The following is an 18,065-nucleotide window of genomic DNA, read 5'->3' as shown; positions in this document are numbered from 1 at the left end:
GGAAGGAGGAAGAGAAGGAGGATGAGGAAGCTAGAGGACATGATGGACAAGGACAAAAAATGAGGAGGAAGGAAGAAGAAGGAGAAGAAGGAGGAGGAGGACGGAGGAAGAGGTGAACAAGGACGAGAAAATGAGGAGGAAGGAGGAAGAGGAGAAGAAGTAATATTCTCTGCAACCAAGATTCTTCTCCTCTTCTTCCTCCTCTTCCTCCTCCTAATCCTCCTCTTCCTCTTGTTCTTCTTTCTCCTCCTCTTCCTCCTCTTCCTCCTCCTCCTCTCCTTCCTCCTCCTCTTCCTCTTCCTCCTTCTAATCCTCCTCCTCTTCCTCCTCCTCCTCCTCCTCCTCTTCCTCCATGTCCTCTTCCTCCTCCAAGTCCTCCTCCTCCATGTCCTCGTCCATGTTCTCCTCCAAGTCCTCCTCCTCCATGTCCTCCTCCATGTTCTCCTCCAAGTCCTCCTCCTCCATGTCCTCCTCCATGTTCTCCTCCTCCAAGTCCTCCTCCTCCATGTCCTCCTCCTCCAAGTCCTCCTCCTCCATGTCCTCCTCCATGTTCTCCTCCTCCATGTTCTCCTCGTCCAAGTCCTCCTCCTCCAAGTCCTCCTCCTCCATGTTCTCCTCCTCCAGGTCCTCCTCTTCCATGTCCTCCTCCATGTTCTCCTCCTCCATGTTCTCCTCCTTCAAGTCCTCCTCCTCCACGTCCTCCTCCATGTCCTCCTCCTCCATGTCCTCCTCCAGTCCTGAATGTCCAGAGTCTTAGAAGACAACCAGGATGTCTCCACGTCTCCATCATCTCTGTCCACATGGACTCCATCTTGGTTCCTCCTTGCTCCTGCTCCTCCTATAAACTCCTCCTCTCCTCATGTTTCTTTATTTTTATTTACAGATAAAACTAAATATTAAAACGTTCTGAGGACGTGAGCGTCTACCTAAAGTCTGGTCTCTGTCATCGTCATGTGTCACCGTCGTCTGTGCTTAAAGTCATTCAACGATCATAAAGTGGTTTTATTTTTATCGTAGCGCGCGTGGCTTCACATTCATCATCAGATAATCTCCGGTGGTGGATGTGAATACGTCTCAGTGTTGGTTTGTGTCTGACAACCTGCCTGCAGGCCTCTAAACACTGGACTCATGAAAGCAGCAGGACAACGGCTCCATTGTGGATTCACATCCTCGAATGAGGACACCGCGTCCTCGCGCTGCCTCTGACATTTAGGCTCCTCCTCCCGTGGCGGCGGATCTGGGTTGATGAAGGTCGATGGAGGTCGGATGTGAGGCCGTGATTCTGCATCCAGACGATGACCCAGTTGTCTGAGACGACTCCTCCTCCTCCTCCTCCTCATCTGAAAGAGAGCTTCATAACGAACCTCCTCGTTAACAGACCGCCTCAGATCAGATGAGGACGAGGAGGAGGAGGAGGAGGAGGAGGAGGAGGAGGAGGAGGAAGAGGAGGAGGAAGAGGACAAGGAGGATGAGGAGGAGGAGGAGAAGTAGGAGGAAGAGGAAGAGGGGGAGGAAGAGAAGGAGGAGGGAGAGGGAGAGGATGAGGAGGAGGAGGAAGAAGAGGAGGAGGAGGAGAAGGAAGAGGAGGAGGAGGATTAGGAGGAGGAAGAGGAAGAGGAGGAGGAGGAGGAGGAGGAAGAGGAGGAGGATTAGAAGGAGGAAGAGGAAGAGGAGGAGGAAGAAGAGGAGGAGGAGGAAGAACAAGAGGAAGAGGAGGATTAGGAGGAGGAAGAAGAACAAGAGGAAGAGGAGGATTAGGAGGAGGAAGAGGAGGAAGAAGAGGAGGAAGAGGAGGAGGAGGAGGAGGAAGAAGAGGAGGAAGAGGAGGAGGAGGAGGAGGAGGAAGAGGAGGAAGAAGAGGAAGAGGGAAAGGAAGAGAAAGAAGAGGAAGAGGAAGAAGAACAAGAGGAAGAGGAGGATTAGGAGGAGGAAGAGGAGGAGGAGGAGGAAGAGGAAGAGAAGGAGGAGGAAGAGGAGGAGCATGGAACATGGTTAAAGAAGGTAAAACTGAAAGGAGGAAGAGAAAAGAAAACCTGGAGGAGACGAAGCTTTTGAACCAGTTTAATGTTAAAACTGTTTTAAAACTATTTTTAAAACTATTTAAATCTATTAAAGTTTTGTTGTAGCTTCTTTAATAAAAACCTGAATCTGAAACAAACTGAAACGTCCAGAAAATGAAGACGAGCAGGTCCACTAACGTCCACCTGAGTTATAGAGTCACTGAGACCAACAGACCTTACTGGACCCTGTGACCCCATGACCCCATGACCCCGTGACCCCGTGACCCCGTCATCCAGGTGAATCACCACCTGTCTGACATCAGCTCAGTACCATGTAGAGGAGAACGACTTCACCAGTGTACCTAATGTTTTGACAGAGAATAAACTTTAATAAATGAGTTTAGTTTTTATCTGACAGAGACGGGAGGAGACGGAGGGAAGAGGACGAGTGACATTCAACTAAAGGTCAAACTGAGGATGTAACAGCTTCCTGATTCACATCTCAACCTGCCCTTTACTACTCCCTTCTTTCTTTCTTTCTTTCTTATTATTTTCTGTGACTCATTTCTTACAGGACCTCTTCATTCAGGTCTGACTCTCTAGACCGTCTCGCCTCATGAAGACGCTGAACAAACTCAGACGTGCTGCCAAAACGCTCAGATCTGGTTCAACCTGTCGTCTTAAAGCAAATTATAAAACCACACAAACGTTAAAGCTTTAAATCAGCCAAGACGCCCTGCAGCGTCTCCAGGGACGACGCTTTGTTCTCCAGGTGTGACATCTCCAGACGGGCTGCCAACAGGAAGCAATAAGACGCGTCCAGCTGTCATCACGTCGTCGTGTTTGTCTTGGCTCCGTCGATCAAAAAACATTTAATGACGCCGTCTGACAGGTTACTGGATGTTTCACCTCCCGCTGACACCGACACAGAACATTTACCTCCATCAGCTGAGAGAAGGAAAACAGAACCTGTTTAGACAAATAAACCCGTGAAGAAGGTCAGCCAGGAACCTGAAGAGTAATCACCGTCAGAGTCGAGGATTGATTTCCACTCAGACACAACGAGGAAGTCCTCCAACAAGCATGAACAAAACACAGTCGGAGAAAGTTTTTCACCTTTCAGCTTAAAAACGGAGACGATCCTCGTCAGGAAAGTTTTTAGTTTTCAACCAATTTAAAGAAACAATAAAAACAAAAACCTTCAGAAGTGTTGGAGACAAAAGTCATCCTTCAACATTTATTTATCAGACCCTCAACGTTCAGCAGCTTTTAATTAAAAAGGACCTTTGTTCGTTAGAGTCTGTCTCTTTTTAAAATGTTTTAAACAAACTGTGAAGCTTTGAGAGAGAAAGACGATTCTCTGCAGCCTCAGCAGGACGGAAGAAAATGATTTATAATAAAAATGATTTATAATAAAAATGATTTATAATAAAAATGTTTTATAATAAAAATGTTTTATAATAAAAATGATTTATATAAATTAACTGTAGTAAATATAACGTATAGCAGGTAATGATCAGGTCTTAGTTTTACTTTAATTCTACTGTTGTTCTGTCTTTTTATCTCTTTATCTCTTCATTTTAATCAGTAAATCATAATTCTATTCTAATCTATTCTCCTTTTTATCTCAGTTCTCATACGCTGGTGTTTATGATCCTTTACCTTCAGCTGTATCCTCAGTTATTTCTGCCAGTTTACTTTTTAATTATTATTATTCTCTGATCATTTTTTTTAATCTAATTTAATCAAACAGATTATTTAAAAGTTTAAAACGTGTATTACTTTATTTCATATTAGTGGAATTTATATTCTCCATGTAACCTAATGTTGCAGAGATTCAATTGGTATTTAAATGATTATCATCATCTTTATAATATATATTAATATATTTAACAATTCACAGACACAGACATTAGAGTTTTAGTTCCTGAACAAGAACACAGTAAAATCTTAAGAACCACAAGTAAAAAGAAAGATTAAATAAAATAAAAGTCAAATCTAGTAAAATAAAATAAAATAATAGTATAAGCAAAAATGTACAGAATTAGCATATGAACAAATGTACGATAAATAGAGATGGAAGAATATATATTATATACACAGGAAGGATTAATAAGGTGCAATAGTGACCAAAGTCAAAGTAAAAATAAAATTAAACCAAACTGAAAGAAAATGTTTTAAAATCTTCTAAATACAAGTAACTGTATTTATGTGGTCAGAAAATTCACAGCATTTAAACCAGCATGTCTTTGGACGGTGGGAGGAAGCTGGAGAACCTGGAGAGAACCCACGCAGACACAGGGAGAACATGCAGACTACACACAGAAAGGAACCAGTCGGCCTGGATTAGAACCCAGAACCTTCTGGCTGGGAGGCATCAGTGCTAACCACCACACCACTGAGCCGTCTCCAATGAAACATCCAACGTAGACATGACCAGTAAATAAAACAGAAGGTTCTGTTGTATCCTGCTGCTGCTGTGATGAGGGAGTTTAGATCAGACCAGTCACACGTGTCCTGGGTCTGTTCACACCAGGATTAAAAGCTCAGATCAGTGTGTGATGTCCAGTCACCTGAGGAGATGAGGATGAAGATGTAGAAAGATTCCCCAGCTCCACTGAAACTGAGCTGACTTACTATCAAACTTCGTTTAATTTCTCTCGTTTCACTTTTAATTTGGTCTGAGTTTGATTTAATAACGTTTCGAGGAGGAACAACGAAGACTCAGAGTCAAAGGTACCGGAGGAGAAGGAGCAGAAGGAGGCGAGGATCCTCGAGGGAGCGACGAAGAGGAGAACAGGAAGAAGAAGAAGCGTGGCTGCGCCTGGTGTCGCTTAGTTTTGTTGTTTGGTGTGATTAAAGTTCTTCTCCTGCTTTGTTCTGACAACGGTATTACATTTATAAGAAGCTGCGTTCAGTGACACGGTGAACGTCTGAGGACTGAACACAGCTTTGTTTTCTGGCTTCAGGTGGAAGAAAAGAAACTGTCAGACGGTTTCTGTTTCCTCTCTGAGCCGCAGCTCGTTTGCTTTTATTGTCTTCTCCAGCGTTAATTAACTAAAATAGATTCTTCTTTGTCACTTTTACATCTCGGCTCCGATCTCGTTGTTAAAACTCCAGAGACGTCTGGAAACGTTAAATTACTTTTTACTCTTGTTTATTTGGAGACTTTTACCAGCTCTTCATTATTTGTTGATTTCCAGGTATAATTTCTGTAACACGATCTTCATCTTGGTTTTTTTTAAGGAGTAAACTTTCTTAAATATCAGCTGTGATAATAAACATTCACTCTTTACTTTAATTATCTGATTGCTTGCTGAAGACACTTTTAATTCACTGACACAAAAAAATGGGAAAATAATCAACTATTGAGATTTTAAAGACATTTTCTGGCATCTTTGCTTAAGAATTACTGGTTATTATTATTATTATTATTGTTATTATTATTATAATTATTATAATTAGTGCCTGCTGCTTTAAACCCTGTAGAACGACATGTTTGCAGCTGTATGTTGTGACAGGAGGAGGAAGAACGATGAATGTACCTGATCAGTTAGTGACGACCTTCAGAAAGAAGAACCTCCTCTGGAACCTAAAATATAAAAACACATGTCAGAGCATCATTCATAGGGAAGAGGACGGAGACAAAAACAGTCCCCCCTCAACGACAGGTAAGTACCCAACCCTTAATGGAAATTAGCTGCACCAGTTTCTGGTTGTTAACATCAGGAGGAGTTGCTATTTAAACCTCAGACTTCCCACCAGTCCCCTAGAACTGAAGAAGCTACTCTGATGAAACGTCTTCTCAAAAAAACTCTACAAGTCCAGTTGCCTTTTTTAAACCTTTTCTGGATAAACCATGACCTGGATGACTGAGAACCTGAACCTAAACAATAAAAACACATGTCAGTCGTCACGTGAGTCTGTCGGACTCAAACAAATATTTACAGAAACACGATAATTGTAGGTAAAGAATCCAAAGTCTGATTCAACAGTGGTCAAACAGGTGGAGCGTGGGTTGAGCTGAGGCCTAAGACAGCTAGCTACCTGTCAATCAAAGAGACCACGCCCCTTAATTTTGCAGAAATTTAATCCTGGATATAATTAAAACAGAAAAAAAGAACGAGACGAGAACTGTTTTAAACCTCCTGACTCACCGTTGGAGCATCTAGTGGACGTTAGAGGAACTGCAGGTTTTTGGTTATTCGTCGCTGATTGGCCGGTGAGCGCTGGTGGAGACCAAACACAGAGCTAAAAGATAAAACAAAGTGTTAGCTGTTAGCAAACAACGCCGTTGATGCAGCTTTAAATAAATATTTTCTTTCTTGCCGAGAGTGAGACGCTTTTAATTGTTGAGCTGTAGCTAGTAGTTTTAAGGTAAACTAATCAGCTGATTTCATATTTTACTGTCAGACATGAGGATGTTTAAAAGGTTCAGCTCCTCTTCAGGTTTTCATTTCTTTTTTTTGTTGTTTTTCAGGTTTCACTTTTTGTCTCGTCCCATTTCTTTTTCTACTTTTATCCGAGAATGTCCATATTTCATTCTTCCTTACAGGACAGGGACACAACTGTGTGCTGTGTTAAGGAATAAGAAAGAATTAAGAAAACCTTTATTTGTCCCGCAATGGGGAAATTGCAGTTTACAACAGTATACAAAAAGACTAAAAAGTGTAGGGTATAAAAGATAAAAATAGGAGGTATGTATCTGATGGTAAAGATATGAATACAACCAATAAATACAGTAATAGTGTAGCAACAATAATAGATTAAACTCATATGCACTAACTGGTAACAGTGAATAAGGACCATCATCATCATCAGCAGCTGCTGGAGACGAGGTCAGAGGTCACGTGCAGGAGCCTGCAGGGGTCCCGTGTCCAGCTAGAGGACACTGAGGACGGCCGCTGGAGCTCGTTAACACTTTCTCCTGTGAAGAGCCGCTGGACGACCTTGATGAAGAGGAGGTACAGGTCTGTTTGATGTTTCCATCACTGAGGAGGACTAATGAGGCCTGGGTGGGGGGGTGGATACGTTTTATTTTGAAATCAGGCCCTCACATCTACAAAGAGCTGTTTGAGGGTTCAGACTTGGATTTAGAGATCAGGCGTGTCCTCGTACAGATAGAAGTGACTCGGTGTAAACCGTGTTACTCTGAGTCTATTAACACTCGTAGCAGCTCTGATCAGTCGGAGCATGAAGCTACTGAAGACGAGCTGTGATCTCACGCTTCTTATTAAATGAGGTGACTCACCGTTGGACTAAGAAATGTCTGCAAAAAAACAAAAACAACAAACGAACAAATAAAATAAAAATTATTTCAACTTGCTGAACTGAAATTAAACCCTGAATCATTTGACTGGTTTTTATTTATTTTTCTTCTTCCATTTTTTTTTGTTTGTTTGGTTTAGGCTCCAGACTTCTACTTTATTTACTACAGTCATCAGTAACAAGTTACCGCTATTAGCTAGGAGGCTACAAAGCTAGGAAGAGCTACTGTTAGCTGGGAGGATAGGCACTAGGAAGAGTTACTGTTAGCTGGGAGGCTAGGAACTAGGAAGTGCTACTATTAGCTGGAAGGCTAAGAAGCTAGTAAGAGCTACTATTAGCTGGGAGGCTAAGAAGCTAGTAAGAGCTACTATTAGCTGGGAGGTTAGAAAGCTAGGAAGAGCCGATATCAGCTTCAAGGGTAGGAACTAGGAAGAGCTACTATTAGCTAGGAGGCTATGAAGCTGGGAAGAGCTACTATTAGCTGGGAGGATAGGAAGCTAGGAAGAGCAAATATTAGCTAGGAGGCTATTTAGCTAGGAAGAGCTACTATTAGCTGGAAGGCTATGAAGCTAGGAAGAGCTACTATTAGCTGGAAGCTATGAAGCTAGGAAGAACTTCTATTAGCTAGGAGGCTATTTAGCTAGGAAGAGCTACTATTAGCTGGAAGGCTAGGCACTAGGAAGAGCTACTGTTAGCTGGGAGGCTAGGAAGCTAGGAAGAGCCGATATCAGCTTCAAGGCTAGGAACTAGGAAGAGCTACTATTAGCTGGGAGACTAAGAAACTAGCAAGAGCTACTATTAGCTGGGATGTTAGGAAGCTAGGAAGAGCTACTATTAGCTTGGAGGCTATTTAGCTAGGAAGAGCTGCTGTTACCCGGGAGAATAAGAAGCTAGGAAGAGCTACTATTAGCTGGAAGGCTACGAAGCTAGGAAGAGCTACTATTAGCTAGGAGGCTATGAAGCTAGGAAGAGCTACTATTAGCTTGGAGGCTATTTAGCTAGGAAGAGCTGCTGTTACCCGGGAGAATAAGAAGCTAGGAAGAGCTACTATTAGCTGGAAGGCTACGAAGCTAGGAAGAGCTACTATTAGCTAGGAGGCTATGAAGCTAGGAAGAGCTACTATTAGCTTGGAGGCTATTTAGCTAGGAAGAGCTGCTGTTACCCGGGAGAATAAGAAGCTAGGAAGAGCTACTATTAGCTGGAAGGCTACGAAGCTAGGAAGAGCTACTATTAGCTAGGAGGCTATTTAACTAGAAAGAGCTACTATTAGCTGGAAGGCTACGAAGCTAGTAAGAGCTACTATTAGCTGGGAGACTAAGAAACTAGCAAGAGCTACTATTAGCTGGGAGGTTAGGAAGCTTGGAAGAGCTACTATTAGCTAGGAGGCTATTTAACTAGAAAGAGCTACTATTAGCTAGGAGGCTATTTAGCTAGAAATAGCTACTATTAGCTAGGAGGCTATTTAGCTAGAAAGAGACTATTAGCTGGAAGGCTACGAAGCTAGGAAGAGCTGCTGTTACCCGGGAGAATAAGAAGCTAGGAAGAGTTACTATTAGCTGGAAGGCTACGAAGCTAGGAAGAGCTACTATTAGCTGGAAGGCTACGAAGCTAGGAAGAGCTGCTGTTACCCGGGAGAATAAGAAGCTAGGAAGAGTTACTATTAGCTGGAAGGCTACGAAGCTAGGAAGAGTTACTATTAGCTGGAAGGCTACGAAGCTAGGAAGAGCTGCTGTTACCCGGGAGAATAAGAAGCTAGGAAGAGCTACTATTCCATCTACACAGACATTACTAAAACAACTTCCATAAAACAATTTGTGCAGATAATCTAGTAAATAAATAATAATTAAAATCTAAAACCTTTGCCGTCGCTGTAAAACTGAAAGCTCGACATGTAGCTGCTGCACATTCAACGAATATAAATATGAAAATAAATCATAAATCCACACTGTGAAGAGAGAGGGTACATCACCAACACGACTACAACCCTCCTCCCTCTGGGACATCCCGGCATCTGACGAAAGCCTGCGAATGTTTGTCAGCGAGGAAGAAAGTGAGAAGAGTGGAGTGAGTAAGAGTGTGTGTGTGTGTGTGTGTGTGTGTGTGTGGGCAAAGAAGAGGAAGAACGTGAAAATGAGAAACGTGTGAAAATGTGTGTGAAAGGAAGTGTGAGCGAGTGCTGAGTGTGTGTGTGAAAAGAGGGAAAAATGTGTAAATATGAAGAAGATAGTTCATGTGAATGTGTTTGTGTGTCCTCTGCTCTCTTCCAGCTGTTGTTTCGTCTTTTTCTCTCAGCGGAGGAAGAACAAAAAAAAAAGTAAAACAAAAAAAGTCTCAAAATGTGGCATCAAAATCATAAATTTATCTTTGAAGAAGAAGAAGAAGAAAGAAAAACATGATTTCTTTCCCAAACGCTCCCACACTGTCAACTGGAAACCAAAAAAAGTTTGTCTGCAGCCAGATGGTGTGCAACGTTAGGAGACAATAAAAAAAATAAAACACTCAGAGTGAATTTGTTAATTGTTGTTTCGCTGCGTGATAAAAGGAACCGAATCAAAGCTTCAGCAGAGAGAGATCAATACGACTGTCAGAGGAAGTCAAAGAACGGGAGGAAGGTTTATCTGAAAATAAAACAGAACGGAAAATAGAAGTCCTGTTTGCATGTTCTCCCTGTGTCTGCGTGGGTTCTCTCCAGGTTCTCCAGCTTCCTCCCACCGTCCAAAGACATGCTGGTTAGGTTCATTGGTGATTCTAAATTCTAATAGACCAATGACAGCTGTGATAGGCTCCAGCCCCCATGACCCTCCAGAGGACAAGAAGATGAATGAATGAATGAACGAATGAGTGGAAAATAGAAGCAGAAATCAGGTTTAAAAAGTCGTTATTTGATGGGGAATCAAGCTTCTTCTTTTTTAAATGGATGCGTTAGAAAATGATGGGATTTGTCAAAGAATGTTGCATGAATTTTAATTTTATGCTTAAAAAAAATCTGTCTCTGCAACTGGTGGTGTTTCTGTTTCTGGGACACGTGATTCAAGATTCAAGGCGTTTATTGTCGTACACACAGCAAAGGTCACACAGAGCAATGTGTAAAATTAAATAAATGAGTAAGCGTTTAAGGCGCTACTGTCACAGTGGTAGGACATTCAGAACATGCAAATATTGGCTCAAATGTGCAAAAGACATGTGCAGATGTTACGGTCATATGTGAATAAAACAAACATAAGGAGACGTTGTCTTAACACCCAGCAAGAGTAACTCTAGTATCACCAACATGTCAACATCTTCGCACAAAATTAGGATTAATTATGATTTGAAATGTGACTCCTACTACAGGGGGATGAAATCTCTATTGTTGACCTGAATCATCTGAGAGAACAGACAGCTCATGTGCTACATACTGTTGCCTGCAGATATGTATAGCCTGTACAAAAACATGCAGCACCTCAGCACTATCAGTAGCATTTATGTGCAGCAGGTATTTCTCTGAAGCTAAAGGTCTAATAACTTTATCAAATAGTTGATGTTCAGCCTCCTTCTCTCTGTTACCACAGGACGTTTGATGAAGTTGTTAACTGACTGGTGTCCAGAGGATTTGGACCGTTCCTCTGCTAGCGTTAGCATTAGCATGTCTTTTTTGCAGTAGTACTTTAGTCGTATTTCAGGACTGACATGTCATGGTAGTATGACCCACTGGACACCTCACCTGTCTTCTAGGAGGCGGCCATGTTGTTATGGTGTGAACATCTGAATCCAGGTGTGATTGTTATTACACAATGACAATAAAATGAATGAGAATGCGTCGAGAACACTTCAGTCTTGATCCACTCCAGAGGAAACATGTCGGGTGAAAACGTTTGACAACAAGACTTAAAGAAAATCCAGCAGACAAAGACGCAAAACTCTGCAGCGATTCAGAACAAACTGTTTTTTAGATAAAACTGGTATTTACTTTAAAAACTCAACAACGTGTCAGCTTGATATCCTGAGTCTGAAAACAGTTCAGGATGAGGATGAAGACAGGTGTAGCTACAACTTTACTGCAAAAAAAGCTTCCAAAAAATACTGATGTGTGCTCTAGTCGTACTCTGCCTCCGTCTTTCTTCTTCTTCTTGTGAAAGAACGGGTTGAAAAGTTCAGTGTGAAGTCACATTTCTGTGAGATATGGAGCCGTAGTCGGGGATGAAAGCTGTGGAGCGTGTTGGGCTAAGTGCTGCCAGCGTACCAGAGTGTGTTTACCGTTCTGCCTTTCAGCCTCGTCTTCACCTACCGTGTGTTTGTGTGTTTTCCCCTCGGCGAGCCGCAGATTTCCCCGTGAATTGCTCCATTTAGCTGAAGGCCGGGGGGCTGCAGATGAGCGAGTCTCGGGGGCGGAGGGTATTTCTGCAGCGGCGCAGGTGAAAACGCTCCTTTGACAAACTTGACAAACACTCGCTCATCGGCAGCCGACGACTGGCGCGTCGCAGGTCGAGTTAAATCTCTACAAACACCAGAAAAGTTGAGGGTGAAAGCTGAGCGGGGGCTGATGTTCGCTGCCAGGACGTCAGGAGGAAACAGGAAGAACAAACACAAACTCGGCTTTTAATACCCCGTCATCTTTGATTTGAGACGTTTGTGGAATTATTTCTTTTTCCCTTTTAATCAGACGTTCTGGGCAAACGTGTCTGGAGCTGGTTCCTCAAATAATTACAGAGGTGTTAGCGAACGGTGTCAACAAGGACAGGACTGTTCAGAGTTACCTTTAAAAACCTTTTCTGTTTGTGTTCAGACTGGCAGTGAGAAATCTGAAGTGAGCTGACATCCAACATCCTGGATGATAGTTCTGCACAACTCCAGTCTATTTCTGGGAGTTTAAAGCTCCTCCTGCTGCAGGAAAGTATCGACCTTGAAGTAGGAGCTACAAACGATGGAGAAGAAGTTCCTCAACCTTTGGCTGCACATGATGATGTTCAAGATGAAACTCAGGAGATGAGTGGAGTTGTAAAGATGTAAAGATGTTTTATGATCATAATTTCATCCTTTAGAGGCAGAAATACCAACAACTTACTTTTAAACACAAAGAAATATATTTTAAATTCTGGTGGATGTTTCAAAAACACCAGATATGTTGGATTTTTAGGAAATATGAAGAAGTTCCTGGGGCCAGATAGGTTTTTAGAAGGTTCCTCAGTTTTTCTTTTACATTTCCATCTAACATCTGCATCCAGATGTGAAACAAGGCTCTACAACCACGGTATCCTGGCACCATCAGCGTTAATAGATGATGGATTTAGAAGCTGTTTCTCCACCAGGACTGAAACCAAGGGGGCTGTTTTTGGTGGATCACATTTTAACGTCCTCCTCTCTGTCACACCACGGTCAGGTTTTGTTTCATGTCTCTGGTTCCTCTGGTTCCCTCATGTCTCCCCTGATTTCTGATTGTCTCCACCTGTCCCCCATGTGTACACATAGTCTGTGTCTCCCCTTGTCCCGGGCCAGAGTGTTTCGTCAGGCCAGGACTCAGACGCAGAGAAAGATTAACGGCAGATGCCGACTTTAAACCAAACAAAATGAAACCAATTGAAGCCTCTGGACGAAGAGAGAAAACAAACAGAACTCCTGAAGGAGACAAACAGAAACGACTGTGGGAATTAACTTTGATTCTAAAACTAGACAAAAAAAAAACGAGGAGACAAAAGGAATCTGACGTGAACAGACTTAGCTGTGGCTCGAGACACGGACGTGGATGAAAGACCAGGGACACAACAGGACGAAACACTCTGGGCCGGGACAAGGGGAGACGCAGACTGTATCTACACATGGGGGACAGGTGGAGACAATCAGAAATCACTGGAGACATGAGGGAACCAGAGGAGAGTTACTTTTCAAAATAAAACAGGAAGTCACGAGACAAAACCTGACCTCGGTCTGACACTCTGACAGAATAAATAAATGTTAAACTTCAGAATGAACGAGATGAATCTGTCTGAAGTTCACATAAACTTTAAAACTCGCCGTTAGTCGTCAAGATGAGAAACTAAAACATTAGAGCTCTCAGCTTAAAAAGACAGATGATATGAATTTATTTGATCTTAACTTGGAAATGAGAGTTCATTAGACAAAATGAGTTTTCTATAATGGATAATGTGACGTAATAAGTCGTATTAACTCAATAAATGATTAGTTATGACTGAGCTGTTTGAGCTGAACCAGAGGTTTTACTGGAAATGTTTTACAGTTTACCTCCTCGTGTTCAATCAGGCTGAAAGCTGCAGGAACGTTAGATCAGATCTGGGAAGTGACATGTTTCTAGCTGAGCCTTCATTCATTTGCTGTGTATATATATTAATATAAATAATATATTCTCTGATGTGCAGGATGAAACTCAGGAGGAGATGAAAACCATTTCGTCTTCTTCTTTAGAGGCTGAAATACCAACAACTTCCTTCTTAACTCAGCACATGTGCTCCTGCACCGTGGATAGTTTCTAAAACACTTTTAAGAAGCGTGAAAAAGTTCCCGGGGTCAGACGGCAGCAGAACGTTCCACATTTCCACCTGGTACCAACATCTGCATCCAGATGTGATGACAAACTAAATGCTCTGGGCTCAGTCTCACGTCTGGAGTCGGTCCTGTCATGTCAGGAAGTCGCCTCATTCTGCTTCCAGAGTTAAACTCTGCAGGTAGCCTCATATTTACATGAACTTTAAATAAGATAATAAAACGTCTCCTTCTGTCAGAAAGATAAAGAAAGTGATCCTGAGCTCTGAGGTGATGTCTCTACATGAATATGTACGAGGGGTCGGACTCTTTAGGGGATCCTAAACTGGAACAGCTGCTCCAGTGGATCTGCTCAGGGCTGACCTGCTGCAAGATGCTGTTCTAACGGGAGGCTCCCAGTATAAAGCTGCTGTTCTAACGGGAGGCTCCCAGTATAAAGCTGCTGTTCTAACGGGAGGCTCCCAGTATAAAGATGCTGTTCTAACGGGAGGCTCCCAGTATAAAGATGCTGTTCTAACGGGAGGCTCCCAGTATAAAGATGCTGTTCTAATGGGAGGCTCCCAGTATAAAGCAGCGGGTGTAATGGGAGGGTCCCAGTGAGCGGTGCAGTGAATGGGAGTCGGGCGGCTGCAGCTCTCAAACCTGCTGCGTGAGAAGGTTAAAAGATAATCAAGTGCAGCGGGATGGCTCATCGTGGGTTTTCCTGGCGAGGCCCAATATCTGGTCTGAACGGCCTCTCTGTTGACGAGCCGCCGCCCATTAAAGCGTGATTCACGCGACGGCTCAACTTTTGATTAAATTTTTTTCACATCACGCGTCCTCGGTCGACCGTCCAAGAAAAACAAAACGGCCGAGGAACTTCACCGCTCCAAGGAGAAAGAAAAACCTGGACAGTCATCTGGAAACGAGATCAACTTTTAATTTTTTTTTTTTTTTAAGCACTGTTCTGATTCTTTCTGACAAATTCCTGACAGCTGAAAGAATCCCAAACACAGACGACTTCATATCTCAGCTTCTAAAGCCTCCAGTTCATCTGTACCAGACTGAAAATGAAAGCCAGGGAGCACGGTGTCCCATGATGCATTTCGCTCACAGAAGGTTTGATTCAAGCCGTGGCTGGACGTTGCAGCCTGCAGAGGTTTGACCTGAACACCGTCTGAAAGGACTCAGGTCCCGTAGAGGTCAAACTTTCCAGGAGCTGGGTCCTGAACTGAGACGCAGCGATCGCACAAGAACAGATCCTGCGAATAAAAAGAACAAAGACCGAACAGGAGACGTGAATCCTCACCAGCTGCAGGGCTGCTGACCTCTGACCTCCGTGTGGAAGCGTCTCTGCTGGCGGATCAATGAAGCGTCCGTTTATTATTCTGCACAGAGCAGATCAACACCAACTCTGACTGTTCTCATTCTCACCAACACGCTGCCTCCCAGCTCGCTCTGAGGTTTTCACTTTCACCGGGTCCGTTTAGCGCCGAGCGTCAGCGGCCATGTTTGTCGGTTCATGCTTGACCTTTAGATCAGAGCTCAGGGTCAAACCCCGTGAATCCTTTCTGGGAGACAATGAGCATCCAGTTGTTTGGATTAGAGGCTGATGCAACGAGCCGGAGCCGCTCTGAAGAAACGTTTCATCCAATTACTCTCGGAGCTGGAAGAGCCGCTAAGAGACGCAATTACACAACGATGAATTGCGTAAGCCTTTCTGAGAATTTCTGGCCGTCTCCTCGTTGACGTCCTGAGAGAATCTGACGCACGCGGGAAAATGGCGGCCGCGTCTCCTCGGCCAATTAAGACGCAGACGTGTTATGTAACGGCGTTTACGGCAGACGCAGCCTCGGCCGGTCGCCTCCTGTTTGATAGTTTGATCGCTGATTTGTGTTTGTTGCCGGTTAGAGACCAGCGTTTTCTGATTTAACTCCCCGGAGATTAACTGTGAAATCTAGTTGGAGATTTCTCACGGGGACCCACGGCGTGTTTTGTTTTTTTCTTCCTCTTTAGGTTTTATTAATGCGGGGCAGGCTTATCTGAGCACGTGTTCTGTTTCTCAACGACACCCTGATTCACATTCACACAGCTACGCTCGCTCTCACCTGGGAGCTGCAGAGTACAACCACAAGACCAGGCTGCAGGAGGAGGAGGAGGAGGAGGAGGAGGAGGAGGAGGAGGAGGAGGAGGCCTGAATCCAGAGGGGTGCAGTGGTGAGCTCTGCCTCCGTCCTGCAAAATCACAATGAAAAAAGACTAAGTTATTTCTTTTTAAGGTGTAAAATCTGCAAAAATGTCACCACAGTTCTCACAGGTTGAATGAAAACTCTTCTTCTTTAACTCGTAAAACAAACTTACCTCAGATTTCTGGAGGACGGTCCCAGCTGAATATACTGTATCTTTACACGAGGCGGCACAAACGTTATCAAGGTTTGAATTTCAAGCAGTTTTCACTGCTGTCAAGCTGCTTGAAGAGGGGGACTGGTATTTACCTGATTTCCCGCGGGGCTCGAACGCAGCATCAGACACAGAAAGCGTTTTCTGCAGAAATGTTCCTCAGGTTGATTTATCTGCAGAGACACTCGACGCGCTGCACGCATCATTAGAAGAGCGACACACCGAGCAGCTTTCAGGACGAATGTGATTCCTCACCTTTATTCTCATTCATTTTTAATTTTTTTTTTTTTACAGCCCCCTTCATTCTCATTGTGATTCCAAAGGCAGAGCTTATCTTAAATTAACACCAGCACCGTGACATCCTTTGAGAATACCGCCCTGATATTACAGCCTGCCGTGGGACGAGCTCGGCGACGTGGAGAACATCCGGAATGAGCGGCGTGGAGATGCTGAGGAGGAAGAAGGAGGCGTCTTCCTCGTCCTTTTCCAGCTGCATCGACGGTCTCAAGGCTGCACGAGTGTTTTCTTCCTCCTCCATCATCTCACTCCTTTCAGACTCGGAGCGTTCACCTCGCTTCATGGGATCAGTCAGGAGGTCAGAACGCTTCTAGGAGTTTTATAAAAATGCTTTCAGATCTGGAGGAAACCGCGGCGACGGTCTGTTTACTTTCCTGCAAACCAGAGTGGAGGAATTTCACCTCTTTGTGTGTTTTCGTGTTGGGATCAAGCTGCCTGAAGACGTTCCTGAGGTTCGCGTGGAATCAAAAGGAGAAAACCGTCGTTTTTAGTTCCTCATGGCACATTTCTCTGCATTAAATTGTCAGAACAGCATCACTGAGGGCAAAAACCCCAGCGGTTCTTCAGACAGGGCCTCCACAACGCCAGCAAGAGACGAAAATGAGACAAAAACGCACAAATAAAGCCTCACGCAGACATAAAGTGACACAGAAGTGATCCTTAGAGATTTAAAATGACCAAAAAGACACAAAACATTTTTTAAAGAGACACGAGACGACGGCAAAAGACAAAACAGCCCGAGAGGCACGATGAATTATTAAAAAGAGACGCAAAGACACTCTGAATGACCTTAAATACCTATAAAAAATACATTACAGGTCTCAGGAGATATATAATCACAAAACAAACGGTTGTAAAGAGACAGAAAACCACCACGAACTGACAAAACAACATGAACGACGCACAAAGAATCATCAAACAGAAACAAATAGATAAAAAATAAACCCTTAGAGTCATAAAACAACTACAGAGACACAAATGTGAATGTCTTGAGCTACTTCCTGTCCTCACGTCATCACTTCTGTCCCGTGTAGACGTCCTGCTGAGGACACACTCAGCTGATCTCAAGTGAGCTACGTCAGCCTTCAAGGGAACCAAAACTATTTGCAGAATCGTGCGTAATGAAGGGGGCGTGGCAGCTTTGATTGACAGGTAGGTGTCCTCAGGTAGCTAGCTGTCTTTAGCCTCAGCTCCACCCCTTTTTAAATCAGCTGGGAGTCAGGTGGAGTCGGACAAAGATGGCGGCGGCTGGAGACGCCACGCTGAGCTTCAAAACTCAGAAAATCGTTTTAGCTCCTTGAAAGAATGAATCTTGAGCTACTTCCTGTCCTCATGTCATCCCTTCTGTCCCGTGTAGACGTCCTGCTGCAGGACGTGAGGACGACTGATCTCAGAGACCTGAGGCCGTGGAGGGCGTCTGTGCCCAGTTCTCAGGCTGTAAGGCGCCGCTCTAACAGCTGCTGTCGATCAGCACCGGCCTCCACCGAGGCCTCGTGGGGGAGACGGGGGAGGACGGGAGGACGGGGGTAAAAGTAAAAGACGTGCTGCGTTTAAAGTCGCCGGGAGAGACGTGTTATCATTTTAAAACGGGATAACACATTTTCAGAAGACGTCTCCAGAGGCTGTTGGTTTTTCTTTCTCTCTT

Source organism: Chelon labrosus (genome assembly GCF_963514085.1).
Source record: "Chelon labrosus genome assembly, chromosome: 16".
NCBI lineage: Eukaryota > Metazoa > Chordata > Actinopteri > Mugiliformes > Mugilidae > Chelon > Chelon labrosus.
Note: the sequence above shows the minus strand (reverse complement) of the source record.